Genomic DNA, 16,471 nt, shown 5'->3' with positions numbered 1-16,471 from the left:
TGCCCCCTGAAATTTCTATCTTGAAAAACCCTTTTCTTGGTTGCTATCACCTCAGCTAGATGGGTTTCTGAATTACATGCTTTATCTATTCGCCCGCCGTATCTCATTTTTCACAAAGATAGAGTCTCTCTTAGAACCAATCCTTCCTTCTTGCCAAAAGTATGCTCAGAGTATAATTTAAATCAGTCCATTGAGCTTCCTGTATTCTTTCCCAGTTACGGCAACAAGGCAGAGTATAGACTCTGGATGTTCATAGACAACTATGCTTTTATTTACAGAGGACCAAAGACCTTAGAAAATCAGACCAATTGTTTGTATCCTTTGCTGACAATAAACAAGGTTCTCCAGTTTCGGAAATGACCTTATCAAAATGGCTGTCAGACACAATCAGTTATTCTTATGATTTGCTTAAAAAGACACTTCCAGGGAGGCCCAGAGGACACTCAACCAGGGCCTTAGCCACCTCTGTTGCCTTCCAAGTCAAATTGCCTTTAGATTCAATCTGTGCTGCAGCAGCATGGGCAAACCCTCATACCTTTATCACTCATTACAAAGTGGATGTGGTCTCCCGGAATAGGGCATCTTTTGATTCCACGGTCCTGAAGAGTCTGTTCCAGTGAGCCACCCAAAAACCAGGTGCTGGGGACACGGTCACAACCAGCAAGAACGAAGGCAAGATGGGACAACATAAAGAAGTTATGTACATACCATAATGTTCCATGTTTGTTGTCCTTCATCTCACCTTCCTTCTTGCGTTCCCCCCTCCTTCCCCTTTCCTGGAGGTTTGAGAGGAGTTCCTTTATTGGTTACACTGGCTGAGTTTCCTGCTGACATACCAGGTTAGTTAACCATGCCTTGTTTTTCCTTTTTCCTTCCTATCTTAAATGCTTAAGAGCTTAGTAGAATTTGTTTTTTGCTATGTATGTCTAGTGTGGGCTATTACAAATGAGATCTGGGTAGCTACGGCTAGGCATGTTGGGATAGGGGTTAGCCTCAAGCCAGTGAAAGCTCTCAAGCTATAGTAAATTGGCTGAGTCGGAGCCGATCCTCCCAACCAGCAAGAAGGAAGGCGAGATGAAGGACAACAAGCATGGAACGTTATGGTAGGTACATAACTTCTTTTTTCTGCTCCCTCCATTGCTCACACACATTTATGATAACCTTGTATCAAATGACTATGACTCTCCAAGAGTAAAACAGGATTTGAGCTGCATAGAATACCACAATGTACTTTTAAATTCATGTATGGCTAGGAGCACTAACTAAGCATACAAACTCTTTGCCATGTACTTTCATTTTAACCCAAGTTTCCCATCTCCCAAGTCCATAAAGCCTTCATTTGTAGAATTCCAACATGTTCACAAACCACACCTCCAAGAAGTACAAATCCTCTTGTTCCAAATCATCTGTGTAAAAATACAATAACAGATGTCATTTTTTGTTTCTAGCAATATCCAAAATCTCAGTCATTCAAAGATGATACAGTCTGTCTCGGAGTTGGACGTATCAAGACACTTGTCAACAAGATGCGATGACACAAATGAAACATCCAGGAAAAATTTTATGCCAAAGTGAATAAGACATGTAATATTATCTGAGCAAAATACAAACAATTTAATTACAGAATCCAAAACAAAAGCTCTATCAATAACAGCTACTTCTTTGGAGAACAGTTTCACCACAGCACACTGATGTTGGCAGTCCACTTAAAGCACTGAAGTGTCCTGAAAAACTGTTTTGAACCACTAATACCAGCATAAGACATGAATGTTGCATCTTCAGTACCAAATTGAACAGTATTAGGAGCAGTACAAACAGGAGGCTTGATTGCGCATTAGGAAACAATAAGCAGCATTTGCAGTTTGTGACTGTAACAGATCCTGACTGCCAAACAAAGTAAAAGGTGAAGGGAAAATTGTTAGGTAGATCTTTCCATGATATGATCCTAATTGTTGTCGCTGTCTTAATGTACATCTGTAGCGCCATTTTTTCAATAACTCTGAGTCACTGAGAATTCAGTTTTGAATCCTAGTGATATGACCACAATATCAGCAACCATTTCTTCAGTTCTGAAAACAGAAACAGTCATAACATTTTCCACAATTGCACCTGGAGGTCTTAAAACAGAAGTGCTCACTGCAGCATATACACTGTCTTCTCAACCATTACTCTGGTAGGAAACAAAACAGTGCAACTTGATGAGTAGAGGTATATTTAGTTTGTCACATAGAATAAAACCAGAATAAATAAAATAAAAACAAAATTTTCCTTTTGGCATATTTACATGTATAGAAATGTCTTATTTCAGCACACATTTGAGAAATGTTTTCAAAAGAAAAAAGCATCCAAAAAAAGTGCCCACACCAGGTACTTGGATCACTTAACCCCACATTTAACAGGATTTAATTAATTAATCCAAATCTCCCCAAAAAGAAACATCAAACTAAGTTCCATCATTTCTGGTAAAAGAAAAACATCTGCCACATAATTATCTAAACTCAAAACAATACATTAACCACAGCAACTTTATCAAAAAAAGTCTATCCTTTCAAGATAAGATAGCATTTTTCATCTTCTCTAAAACTGATTCCCACTGCCTACACAACTGGGTCATACCTCCAAAAGTAATCCTCACCCCCCCCCCAACACTTCAAATCTTACTGTACATTTTATTAATATTTTCATAACCTTGTTAATTAGGTAAGTTCACTGGCCTGAAGACCCTTTTCAGGCAAGACCCAGGCCACAAGGCAATACCAGAAAGTCAGAAAGTGTAAAAGCCTTAAATAAATGATACAGCACAACAGACATATATATCAACATAAAGTGATAAATGTTAGAAATCAAGAGACATAAACAAAATGTGACATAATAAAGGTTTCACATTAGTAATATTAACTATCTCAATATACAAATACTTGGGAAATTAGATAACAGAAGATGCAGAAACAATCCCTAGGGCTGAATATATTCATGAGAGATACTAGGGAAGAAGGGAAGGAAATATTACCTTCGGAGGTATAATCTGGTAGGAAAGTTAATAGTTTGTAGTTAGACAATGGGAGAGGATGTAAGTTGGGTGTACAAACATGATGACTGCAATAAAGTAGATATAAAATGAAAAGACTGCAGACAGCAAAATAATGAGAAATAAGGAACCTATAATTAATGTATCCATCCAGTGATATGTCATGTGGCTGCAACTACTTGATTAACCATGATTGTCAAAACAACTATACTTGTGATATTTCTTTAATATAATAACTCACATTTGCATAAATATATATGTTACACTGCACACGCAATATATTATAATTTATTAAAATGTATATAACATGTATAATATATATAATTTACTAAATAGAATCTCCACAAAAATTTCCTCAAAATCAAAACTTCTACACATCTTTAGATTTATTTTTAAATGAAAAAAAAACATGTGAATAGCACTCTCCCCATCTATTTCACCATACAAACAGTATCATCAGTGTATGACAAACTAAAAGGAAAATTACCCAAATACAAAAATATATTTCCTGTTTAAATGTCAAAACCACAACTAAAATACATAACCCAAACAATAAAAAGGTTAAGGGGACATCCCTGAGGTACCCTTTTCTTCATAGCTACAGACTTACCAAAATGACTATTAACCACTGCCATAAGTTTTGCTCTCTCATACACCCTACTTATCAATGCACAAAACTTCTGGTCGAAACCAATATCAGACAATACTGAAATCGCATTATCACAATGCACACTATCAGAAGACTTTTTTTTGTGCAAATCAACATTCTATAAATGCCCTAATTTATTACCTAAGAAAGAACTGCCTGAAATATTTTTAAATCCAATTTACTGAATTCACAACACCCATTTCTGTCAATCTAAAAACATAAGACAATAAAATATTTTTGATCTGTGCTTTTAATCTCATCTGTGCTATCAGAATCACTAATGTATACTCACACTTTAAAAGCACACTAGGTCTCCAGTTATCCAAATTATTTAGTCATTGTTTTTCCATATTAAATTCAACAAAGTTGAATAACTAAACAGCTCTTCCCCAATAATTGTACCCCATACCACTAATTAAAACCTTGAACAAAATGCCCTAACTTTTGTACCTCAAAATACATACAATTCAAAAGGAAGGCCATAGAAGAAAAAATAGATACTGCTCATAAAGTCAATTTTAATTCCATTACAGAAAAGGGTTTATCTGACTCCATGCCACTCCATATACTAAGTAACTGTTACCACCTCCCTTTCTAATCTGCAATATACCTGACTGTACAAGTTATTGTATAAGATAAAAAATCTAATTCATTTGACCAATGTGTTAATAATTTCCCCTTTTAAATAAAAAATGCCTCCATTCTCTTAACTAACTTCCCTCAATAAAGCAAACAGCAAAATACTTTGTCTCTTATTCCCATACTCTACTGCCACTGATTAATTCTCTTTACACTATTCAAATACATTTGGCTGTCTATTGACTAATATTCTTTACATGAAATTCTCTTACAAAAGCAATATGTTGTTTCCATTCCCCTCCCAAAAGTACATTCTCCCTCTGCCTATACTCCACCTACATTTTGGAACTAGTAGTTCCTCATCTGCCTGCTGACCATCAAGCCTCCCCTTACTGGGCACCAGTTCATTCCCTAGCAGAGGGGACTCCCTAGATCCAGTGGGATGAGAGTTGTCTGGGGAGAGCCATCATACTGGTAGACATGTATTTTGGTTGTGTTCTCAGTGGCATCCAGTTATGAGGGTATTTTTTTTTAGGAATTCCCTAACTCTTCCTTCTGTGGTAACATGAGAACTTGTATAACCACAGTGTTGCCCTTTTGTATGCACATGTGTGATCCTCCATATGTACCAAAAAGGGTTGACATTACCATCTTCAGTCCACTTCCTCCCTGCACAGCTCCTCACATTCTGACATACCTGTACTCTCCATCAAAAGTCATGCCAGCAAAGGAGTGGCATGAGATGGCTGGGGCCATAATCTTGCCCTCCAGGATGGATACATTCACCCTCCTGCCTACACTGTCAAGCTCCAATGCTGCTAATTGAACCTGAGTCACCTGGGCTATAGTCAGGGCTTTTTCCAGCTATATCACCAGTCCAGATTCCAATTACTTTTTTAATCAGTCCCACTGTAAAGACCAATAAGGGTATGGTAAACTAAGATCAAAATTATCCTATCTTACCCTTGTTAAAAACAAAAAACAACTCTTTTCATGTCTCAGACAGTCTGGAAACAACTTAGAACATCCCCTCCATACCATCTCAAACAAGCCCATATCTCTAATCTACATGCAAAGCTTTATTACGTGAAAATACCATAAAAGCTAATCTGCCTACACCCACAAAAAATGTAAGATTTGAAAAATATCCATTCAATTTCACAAATCTTCTTTAGAAAATAAGTAACCCTGAGGACCTCTAAACATTTACTGAAATTGATCTATTTACAATACCGACAGTTTAGGTCCTCAAAATTCTGAATTTTTTTTAATTATTTTTGCCAAACATATTAAAATTTCCCCCAAGGCAATCAGAATGATTTACATAACCAACGCAAAACCTATTCCCAAAAATCCTCCCTCAAAGATGATATGGTACAAGTCTAAATATTAATAAGACAAAACTCAAATGTTTATATTGCATATCCATGACAAAGTTCCTCCCGAAATTTAACAATACCATATTATCACTTACACAGCGATATCTTCAAAAACAATAACTATCATGGAACAAGAATCTGGGTTCAAGGTCCAAAACCCTAGTCCTCCTAAATATATAACCAACCTCTCGTTGTCTAAAGCAGCTACATTTAAAAGATCTTTTTTTTTTTAATTTTTTACTACAGTTAGTATATTTTGATGGAAATACACATAAGTAAACTGTTTTTTTTTCAACCAAAAAGCAATACTGCACCAACTACTTGAAACTAAACTATCGATACTTAAGAGATGGAACCTTTGTTTTTTAATACATATGGTCTATCCTTAACCTTCATTGTCACTTAGTTTTCTGAGATATATGTTACACCTTAGGCTGTACTAAATTACCTGAACTTTCATCCTTATCTATGGAACACAAAACAGAAAATCCAGTTTCATTCCTAATATCCTACCCTGGGCCCTCTCCCATATCCAGACGCTGGGAAGCCAAATCCCAGAAAGAACCTCCATATTTGATATCTGAGACAGAACCAGTACTTTTCCCAAAACATTACCATTGCTGACTCTACCATCACCTTACTCTGACCTGGACAGTCCACCAAGATGTTTTCTTTGCTACCATACTTAGAACACTTATCTCATCACAGATTACCATGACTCATGTCCCATATTTGTCACACACATTGTGGGCAGTACTTCTTAAATGCCCAAATTCCCTACAATGGAAACCCTTTTTGTCTGGCCAGCATATCTAATAGCCCCCTATTTACCTCGACAATACACATATATACTATATATACAGATACATACACACACACACACACACACACACACACACACACACACACACACACACGGACATATGGTTCAAGTGCACCAAATGACCTTTATAAAAAATTAATTCTATGAATCTTTCCCACTCCCCCATTCAAAGTCCCAATCTGTCCATCACTTTAGTTAATGTGTGTTTCAGAGCACAATACTTTGTACATCCTGATGACCACCATATTTGAATCTTGCAGTACTGATTCACGTCTCAATAATAAACACAAACAAGTCAGACCATGATGCTGTTGCTTGTTATTTATTAAAAGCCAAAACATTTTCTGATGTGCTTCTTCTGTTTCAAAACTAATATCATAAAGAGGTTCAGTGGAAAATTCTGTAATGCTTAGACTTATAGATTCTGACTGAACAATAACAGATTACCAAAAATCATACTTCTCCATAGCTGTCCTGGTTTTAATCAATGAAAATGGAGAAGAAAACTCTATTGATCCAATGTGATAGTTTCCATGGCCCTTACTGCCTACAATTCACTATTATTGCACCAAATCTAAGAAAGACACAGGACGTTCTGAAACTGATACTCTTATCTGGTTCCCAACAACCACAGAAAACACTGAAAGGTTTCCCTGAAGAAGCAGATGAACTATTTACCTTTATAACCTCATGAATTGGTTTAGAACTTTGTTATGACTACCTCATTTGCGAGGTAAGCTCCACAAAAACATATATAATTTGGATTTTCTGCACAACTGTCCCTCATGATCTTTCTTATTGAGTCATAGAAGGAGATGGCAATACATCCAAAAACAACATATCCTGTGTAGCTAAAGCCTATTCAGACAACACTGAACCTGGATCTCCTCTGTCCACCACAACCTCTTCAGAATCACCCAATCACTCTTTCACTATACTACAAACATGGCCTGCTGCTAAGAAGAAGTGAGTAGACAAATTATTCCAGTGTCCTAGCCAAATTTACCCTGTGCAATATGAATAACACTTCAATCCTCCCCCTGAAAAGAGACCACTGCCCAGGAGGACTAACACTGTTAACAAACAGATACATAGACAGATAGAGAGCTAGACAGATAAATAGATATTCGGTTTATTATCAATTTGTCGACTGTAACACAGTTGAATAGTCATGTTGTTGAACCGAAATGTCGGTTTGCACATCGACTAATGTAAATGTTGAACCAGATGTCCGAAAATGTCGATATTGACATTTTTGAACAAGAAGCAGACTCCCAGACTGTCTGCCTGTCAAGGTTGCCACACTACATTACATGTTTGCAGGGGGCAAGCCCCTCTGCACCCCCCATACTTATATATACAAACTCCGAGATCGCACTACAGTGAGGGTAAGGGTACATTTCCCGATCCCCACTATAGTGCGATCTGGCTTGGAATGTCAGAATTCACAACAGCGAATGATGTATTGCATTCGCCGATGTAAGTTCCGACATTTTTTGTGTCAATGTTTGGAGTCAACATACAGCTCCCTCGACATTTTGTAAATCGCACAAGTTGCGATCGACAAATTGATAGTAAACCAGATATTCTTGCCCTACATAGAATACTACTCAGCCAGCTCTATTTCATAAGACTGAAATTTCATAAAGCTGAATTTCATAACATTGAGACCAAAACATCTAAATCCCAAAACACTGAAAACCCAAAGCATTGAATACTCAGAACATTAAATGTGTGCTTCATAGCATTGAAAACTACAATGCATATGAAAATAATATCCGCTCCACCTATAACGACACCTAACTAACAAACACACTTTCTACTACATTTCTGCAGGGGGGCAAGACCCTCTGCACTCCCCACACCCCCCATAAATTAAATATACCAACTCCAAGATTGCTCTACAGTGGAAAAAAGTTAATTAACTAACCTTACTGTATCGCAATTACTATACAAAGGCCGAAATATGCATATCCACAGCTAGTGGGGTTTGGCTTTATTGGCCTGAAATTGTCTATTAAAATGATGAAACAAGTCATGGGCATTCAGAACTGCCAATTAGCTGAACCACCTGATGTTCATAAGGATCATTTGCATATATCCCATGTGCCTCTGTTACAACAGGTTTGGGAGTTCACTAAGTGGAAGTTCCAGCTTTGCTGGAGTTTTCATTTTGTTTTTACTGATTGTTTTAGTTTGTTGTTTGGGATATTGTTGCAGTGACCCTAATGATAATGGACATTAGCTGGGTATAACAGTCCTGTGTTTCTAATGCTTAGTCAAACACTCTGCTTGTGCTGTGCTGATGAGGTCATAACAAGGCCGAAATATGCATATCCACAGCTAGTGGGGTTTGACTCTATTGGTCTGAAATTGTCCATTAAAATGATGAAAAACTCATGCGCATTCAGAATCACCAATTAGCTGAAACACCTGATGTTCATAAGAATAATGTGCATATATCCCATGTGCCTCTGATGCAAGAGGTTTGGGAGGTCACTCGGTGGAAGTTCCAGCTTTGCTGGCATTTTCATTTTGTTTTTACTGATTGGTTTTTCAGTGACCTTCTCACTCATAGTTTTAGTTTGTTGTTTGGGATATTTTTGCAGTGACCCTAATGATAATGGACATCAGCTGGGTATAACAGTTCTGTGTTTCTAATGCTTAGCCAAACACTCTGCTTGTGCTGTGCTGATGAGGTCATAACGATGCCGAAATATGCATATACACAGCTAGTGGGGTTTGGCTTTGTCCATTAAAATGATGAAACAAGTCATGGACATTCATAATCACCAATTAGCTGAAACACCTGATGTTCATAAGGATCATTTGCATATATCCCATATGCCCCTGATACAAGAGGTTTGGGGAGTTATTCAGTGGAAGTTCTAGCTTTGCTGGAGTTTTCATTTTGTTTTTATACACTGAGGTTAAGAAAATAACTGTTCCCACTGTAGTGCGATCTTGGAGTTCATATATTTAATTTATGGGGGGGTGGGGGGCAGAACCACCCCCCGACATGGGGGATGCAGAGGGGCTTGCCCGCCTGCAGAAACGTAGTAGAAAGTGTGTTTGTCAGTTAGGTGGTGTTGTAGGTGGAGGGGGATCTTATTTACTTGTGCAATGTAGTTTTCAATGTTATGAAGCACACTTTCAATGTTCTGAGTTTTCAATGTTTTGGGTTTTCTGTGTTTTGAATTTTCGATGTCATGGTCTCAGTGTTATGAAATTCACCATTATGAAATTTCAATGTTATGAGGTAGACCCACTCAGCCATATTTCAGATCATGACTGCTGCTCCTCGGCTATTACATGTCTTTATCACCTTCTTTCTAATGTCTGAGTATCCAATCACCTTCCTTCTTTTGTGTTATTTTAAAGGTTTACTGATAAAGGACTTGAGAGACATGTTGAGCTTAATTTAAGCTACAGAAAATAAAATTTCTGAAGCAATTTTTTGGAGCCTGAAATTTTGATTTTTTTTTTCTGTATAAACAACAACATGGCCTATATTCAAAGCATAATCTATGCAAGCTGATGGCAGCTTTACTTTGTGTATATATTTCTGAATGACTTTGTATGTCTCCTCACCTCTCATTAAGTAAGACTATGGATTTGTTAGTGCTTGGTCATCTGTATAACAATGGCAATATCATACTATTAACATCAGGGTCACTGCTGCAGCAATATATCACATGTCTACCTTCCATGTTCTGAAACAACATTTCATTTAATGTACTTGCCACAGATCATGAACTCTGTAATGAGTAACCACTCTAACAAAAAAGTAATTATTGACATGAATCCCCAACAATGAAACATATCATACACTGCATGTGTATTATATAACATAAACATTCTCTTAGCGCTAGTTTTTGCTGACCTACAAGAAATTCCAATACTGCATTATATATTGCATTTCTAAGCTTGTGCAGTTGTGGCATGCAGATACTTAAGGTTTTATGCATGTAGAAATTTCACTTAAAATTCAAGAGTATAACTTAACTCAATCTGTAATCATGGCCAATAAGGCATTTTGATTTAAATAATTACTGAAGATATATTTTCTCTACATACTTCTTGAAAAATAACATATTTTACTTGAAAGGTACCTAATTTGTCAGATACTGTTTTTTACCTAAATAACAACGTGTTATTATTCCTTGTTTTGGCATTTTACATGCACTTACATTGATAACATGGTGTGGTGCTGGCACTCACCTAATGCTGATTTTTTTATATCTCAAGTTTTAAAGCACACTGCATCCCCTCCTGCACCATGCAACAGCAGTTTCCAAGAAGCAAACAGCTAAAACTTGTGTTATTGTTGAGAATGACCTGCTTTAGATATACTATCTTGCATCCCTGGAAATTAACTGCAGATCTGAATATGTATCACTAGTAAACTACAAATATGCATAACCAGTCACATAAAATTAAGTAATTAATAGTAAAATGTAAAGGCTGTTGGTTCTATTCTCACACCACTTGGTTGGATTAATTTCCCAATACTGGCACTGCAGTTCAGCATAAGTGGGGTACTACACTCCATGGTGTGTCATCCTTCAGATAAGATGTTAAACTGGGGCCCCATCTGCTGAGTTGATGGTAGCCCAGATGGATGTAAAAGATCTCACAGCACTTACCAAAAAGAGTAGGGGAAATTTCCCGGTGCCAAGACCAAATATCCCCTTGTCAGCATGAATACCAATACTGGTCTCCCCTGCAAAGAAGCCATTCGTCTAGTGGGACTAACCCGGTCAACAAAGGGTGAACAGATAAAATAAAATAAAGTGAGTTAAGCTTACATAACTTTCAAGACAGTCATATAAAATATTATGTGAACCAAAGTGATGGAGAAAAAAATTATATAAAATATTATGTGAACCAAAGTGATGGAGAAAAAAGTGAATATTTTGCAAGTCAAGGATGACCAAGGAATCCAGGATTCGTCTGTGTCTAAGCTAAACAAAGAAATACTCATCACCAACACCACCATCACCATCACAAAAATAAATACAATCAGAAAGACTCAGCCTCAGAATAATACTAGTTTGTACTGTATATACAATTTTCACATCATACAGAATTATTATGGTATTGTCATCCCACTAACCATGTAATGCCTGGCTACTCATACTGACATAATACCCTTTTCCACCTTCATGTCTAAATTAACCGCACTTAACATCTTTTGCTTAATTATACCTTTAAATTTTGGGTATATACACATATTAACAAAAGAAAAATATTTACTCATAATAATTATATTTAAATATAATTTTAGATATATATACACATTAAGCAAAGTGGAATATTTACTCTTAGTAAATTACAGGCATGCAAAGAACCACTGCAACAAGGATCATTAAAAATGGACAGCGTATATTTTTCATAGTAAATAATAGGTCCACCACAAACCAATGCAACAAGGATTGTTAAAGATGGACAGAATTCTCAAAGTTTCAACATAAGAAAGAATGCAAGGGTAATATTAGTTTCCGACCACACTTTTTCTGCATTCATACATCTGTATTGATATACATATGTGTAGAGGAATACTACAGTTGATTGTGTGGCATTTTTATTTCTCACAAAAATCATACAAATAGATTATGTCTTTATTGTTGACATGTTAGTACATTATAACTTGGTTTGCAGCGAATGCTGTGGTTTCTGTTTAGATTTTGGGATTTAGAAAAGCAGGAAAATGTGTAAGCCTAACATTAAACTCGCTTTTTTCCTTTTACTCTGAGTCTGTGAATCCTAAAGGTTAGTATTTACAAACAACTAGGATTGTGAACCTCATATTCTACATTTTCTTTGAGTCTGTGTATCCTAAACGTTTTTATTTATAGAGACCGAGGATTGTGGAGACAGAGCCCCTGCATTATACATTGGTCATGTAGCCATCAAAAAATGTTTGATTATTTTGGTTAATAACAGCTAAAACATCTAACACAAGTAATCACAATCACAAATAACTGTCAGGAAATAAAATCCAAACACTACAAAAATACTTTTTATAGATGGCAACCCCCCTGCATCTTATGATGTGGGGCTCTGCCCCCACAACCTAGTCTCCATATGTACTAACTTTGAGGTGATAAAGACTTGAAATAAAGGGAAAATGCATAAAACAAACATAAAACTTATCTTTTTCATCTTCCCTGAGTTTCATGACCAAACCACAGTAACTGTGGCAAAGCCAAGTTCCAATTTACTAATCCATCAAGAACAGGAATATTATCCTATGCTCATGTGATAATAAAATCTCACACAATCAGCTACAGAGCTCCATGTACATATGTTTATCAATTATGCATGAATATAGAAAAACTGTGACTGAAAATGGTTACTACTTTTACGGTCTCTCTTGCAATATAGCTTTGAGAACTCTACACATTTTTAATAATCCTTACTGCATTGATTCATAACCATGACACTAATAAACATAATTTCCTTGACATGTCTATAGTTTCAAATTTTCACTTAAATACTGAAAAACATTAGACATGGTTCATAGAGCAGTGAATGTAGAAAAAGGTGCACTGTCAGTATAAGTAACCTGGAATTATATGGATAGCATGATGACACATCCATAGTAACTATGTTGTATTATCCGAGAACTACATGGGATGCAGTAGCTGAAGACCTATTCCAAAAAAAAAAATATGTGAGAATTCTGACTCTTTCTGACCCTCTGCTGTCATTTTTAAACACCATTATAGGACTTCTTAATGCTCAGAGATTAAGAAGTATGTGCAAGTGTGTAATTTTTAAAGGCCAGAACTATGACTTGCAAAGTTCAGGGGTTAAGCAGCCTGGCTAGCTCAGTTGGTTGAGCAGGAGACTCTTAATCTCAGCGTTGTGAGTTTGAGTCCCTTGTAGGGCGCATCCCTTTTGGGTGGGAGGTTAGCATAATGGTTAAAGTGTTTGCCTTGCAAATACAAGGTGCAGGATTTGATTCTCACATGGGGTAACTGGCTAGGCTTAAAATGGCCCACAAGGGCAGTAAGCCTAGTACTAACCTATGAACCTATAAGTGGTGTATGTGTGTGCATATGCACATGTGTGTAAATAAGTGAAACTGTATATGTAGTTATACATAAAATACACACTCATACACATACTTGTCAACCTCTGAGCACTAAATATCATAGTACTGGCCTTTAAAACTTTTAGTAGAAGATTAGAAAGAGTATTGTTTTAATAGCATAATGGTTAAAGTGTTTACCTTGCAAACACAAGGAGCAGGATTTGATTCTCACATGGGGTAATTGGCTAGGCTTAAGATGGCCCACAAGGGCAGTTAGCCTAGTACTCATCTGTGAACCTAAGAGGTGTACGTGTGTGTAAATATGTGAAACTGTATATGTAGTTATACATAAAATGCACACTCATACACATACTTGTCAACCTCTGAGCATTAAATATCATAGCATTGACCTTTAAAACTTTTAGTAAAAGGTTAGAAATAGTATTGTTTTCATAATTTTCTTGAAAAGAGGGTTGTCATTCATTATACCCCATACAGTGAATGATAATAAACATTTGTATAGGTTTAGTTCAAATGTTTCATAATACATGCACTTTTAAACAGGTCTAACTTAATGATGGAAATCAGAAAATCTAGAGATATGAAAGCTAGTTCTGTTGATAAAAATCATAATACCAAGCTTGGCTCATAGCAGTTGACACATATACTCACAAATGTGTATTGTATACATATACAACCACATAAGCAAACATACAGTCAGTTTTAAATCATATTGTTATACAACTCACACAAAATATATTCTCCTAATTCTAAAAAAAATAAAAATAAAGCGTTTTGGTTTAGTGCCATGAATCAAGCATGAGTTTTCAATGCTAGATGTAGTATGCACAGCACATCTTTCAGACTGCATAATATGTGACCAAATGTATTCCTATTTGTTTCAGGTTTAATTGTGAGCACTATGACCCAAAAGTGACTTTTTAAGATCAGATGAATATACGCTGCATCCATTTCTTTCACATATCAGTAATAACACCGTTTCTTATGCTCTATATAAACAGAGTGAGATGCTTATCTACCCAGAAGTATCATACATAACATACATAATTTTGTTTGACTTTTGTTAGAGTTGCACATTAGTTTCTACAATACAAGAAAACAAACATATATATATATATATATATATATATAGTTAATTCTGTAAAGTAGTATAGTTAATAAACACTTTTTCCAGTACACTTTTTCTTTTTACGTCTCACTCACTTTTTCAGCTTCAGTTACATACTGAGGACTAAGAAGCAATTTTGAAAGCAGTATCTCATTACTGCAAGATACACTGTAAGATAAAGGTGAGCCAAGTTCAGATGTTCATAATCAGTTATACCATATAGTATAAAACTGGGCTCAACCTGTTTAACAATGGGCACAGTGTGAAGAACAGGTTCAACCACTGTTAAAGAAAACTGCATCACTTTGATAAAAAAAGCATATACTCCTAATAATAGTGATTACTCCTGACATTTAACATATTCTTCCTGCAAAGCCACAAGTTTTCATTATGTCTAAAATACTGGAATACACAGGTTGTGATTTCTATGAACTTAGATGAAAAAATTAATCTGAAGTTATTTAACAAGGTCTTTCAAAATAAGTTATAAGAAGGCATGTGTGTGTGTGTGTGTGTGTGTGTGTGTGTGTGTGTGTGTGTGTGTGTGTGCTCTTTTGCATTTGAACCAATCAAGATGAGTTACAGAAATGCAATACAATCATCATTCCTCTGTAGTGCTAACATTGGCACATCATTTTGTCTTTGCCCATTAGTCTGGAGTAATTGTGAATGCACTCTGCTTGACATGAAAAAAAGCAGTAAGACTACTCACTGCAGTGAGAACCAAAACTGAAGGTGAATCAATATGTAGACACCATTTGTACATACATAATATGTAATTTTATAATTTTTGGGGGTATTGAGAAGATGTGCTTAGAGTGCAATTAAGAGGAGTTATAGGCATGCTTTGAAACTTCTGTTGTGGTATGGTTCCCCAGACCCACAGCAAGAACCATACATCAGTGTCATTCCTTATCTTCAGGTATGTTTCTGATTTAGCTTCATAAATTTGTCCTGCCACTTACACAATGCATGATTATGTGGCAAAAGCACATATTGTTACATTCACTTAATAATACCATGTCTTGCTCTTGACTTTTTATTTTTTAAAGGTGCACCTTAATGCACCACTTCAAATAGCTCTCTACCAGTCATGGGCAAATTTCAAAAGATTCAGGGAAAACTCCAGAAATAATCAAGGGCAAAAAGGGACACTTTTAAAATATTAATACTCTCAACTTCAGTCACTGACAAAATAAAAGAAAGTGAATTAATATATGTTTACTGAAGTAAAAGAAGAATGTGACTGTAATTATTGTTGTTATTTATCAAGTGTAATTCACCACCTTTTCTCCAAAGTCTACCAATTTTAGGAGGGATTATGGAGGACAAACTAAAATTTAAATTAGGGGCATCTATGAAAATTAGGAACAGTTGAGAGGTATGCCACCTTAGTGGTCAAGTTCCATATCAGTGTTTAAGAAGAGTTTCTGAAATGTTTCCACGTTATTTGTCCTTGCCCGTTAGTCTGGAGGAAACAGCAACATCGATGACAAAACCCCGCAAAGGAATACTGATATATTCTTCTTGAAGTAAGTGTGTGTGTGTTTAAAGGACAATAACAATGTGAAAAGTTCACTTCTAAAAACAACAGCTTTGCCTCCCAGTTACGTTTATGGAAAAGTGACTTCTGGACAGTGACACCATTTGTGTTATCACAGGTCATTCTATGCCGCAACGATAAATATAGTACTGAAATGTGAATATTATACTGCAATATTTAGAAGTATCAAGGAATAATGTACCATTGTATCATAGTATTATAGCATAATATACGTCAGTAATTTATGATAAAAATGTCCTAGGTGCAATTTGAAAATGTGTAAAAACGTTTTCAGTAGATTA

At 36.0% G+C, this 16,471-nt stretch overlaps 1 protein-coding gene across 1 annotated transcript in view; it reads right to left on the bottom strand.

Annotated features, from left to right (window-relative positions):
- KCNH5 (potassium voltage-gated channel subfamily H member 5) overlaps positions 1–16,471 on the bottom strand; it is a 2,144,936-nt gene that overhangs the window by 2,127,958 nt on the left and 507 nt on the right.

This window comes from Protopterus annectens, chromosome 6.part0 (genome assembly GCF_019279795.1).
Source record: "Protopterus annectens isolate FY-2018-M chromosome 6.part0, PAN1.0, whole genome shotgun sequence".
Classification (NCBI taxonomy): domain Eukaryota; kingdom Metazoa; phylum Chordata; order Ceratodontiformes; family Protopteridae; genus Protopterus; species Protopterus annectens.
This window is presented reverse-complemented; position numbering and strand designations above follow the sequence as displayed.